This window comes from Sinocyclocheilus grahami, unplaced genomic scaffold, assembly GCF_001515645.1.
Source record: "Sinocyclocheilus grahami isolate Dianchi unplaced genomic scaffold, SAMN03320097.WGS_v1.1 scaffold57.1, whole genome shotgun sequence".
In the NCBI taxonomy this organism is placed as follows: domain Eukaryota; kingdom Metazoa; phylum Chordata; class Actinopteri; order Cypriniformes; family Cyprinidae; genus Sinocyclocheilus; species Sinocyclocheilus grahami.
The window spans coordinates 731-1,673 of NW_015505236.1; positions in this window are offsets into that span (position 1 = coordinate 731).

The following is a 943-nucleotide window of genomic DNA, read 5'->3' on the forward strand; positions in this document are numbered from 1 at the left end:
ACACACAAAGAAAAACAAGTAGATAGAATAGAAAAAAAATAGAAAGCTGTGAAAATGAAAGTTTTTTGCAAGAAAACACTAAAGGATGACACTGATTATGAGCAATAAAGTGATCGGGTTTCAAAGATCTGGGGTTTTCCAGATATAAAACTTAAAAAAATGCTATGAAATTCCTATCTAACTTTAAAGTAAAACAGTCTACTCTATATTAATGGAAAATATTTTTAAACATAAGAAGTGATTTCTACTATAATATTTACACATCCCATTACACCCATATCAATCTGGTGATCTAATCATAAGTGAACAGGCCTGAGAGTGCAAACAATGGACGTTGTTCTCAGCAGAACATGAGAACGTGATCAAGCTCATGAAAGAAGTTTGGTTTGATAAGAAATATACTTTTTCATCCACATTTCAGAAAGATACTCACCAAAGATGGAGGAAACATGGCCAATATTCAAACAGATAAATGCAGTTATTTAGTTTGCAAAAGAATTAAGTAAAACATTTTTATGCCCACATATGATTTTTTTTCTTGTATGTAAAACATGACAAGAATTAATAATGGCGCTTAATGGGTCAGATTCATTAATTTTGTGCAAAAGACCAATAATCAGTTCACACAAAAGCAATTCACAAAACAAACTATTAAAAAAAGAATCAAACTAAAACTGACAGCTAACAAGTAAATTCACAATCCTTTTGTAGTGATTAGCTGAATAGTTACATCTGTAAATGTCCACAATCTCGAAGGAGTCTTTCCGGCTCTCTTAAAGGCTATTACCCAGGAAAGCGTGGCAAGAAAACTGAAATGTTTTTCATATACTCACAAGATACCTTGTTTTGTCTATACAGAAATCTGTAAGTTCCTTCAGTCAAAACAGACCCTTCACCTGAGAAACTTACCGTGTTATTGGCAAGTTAAACAAAGGGGCGTCAG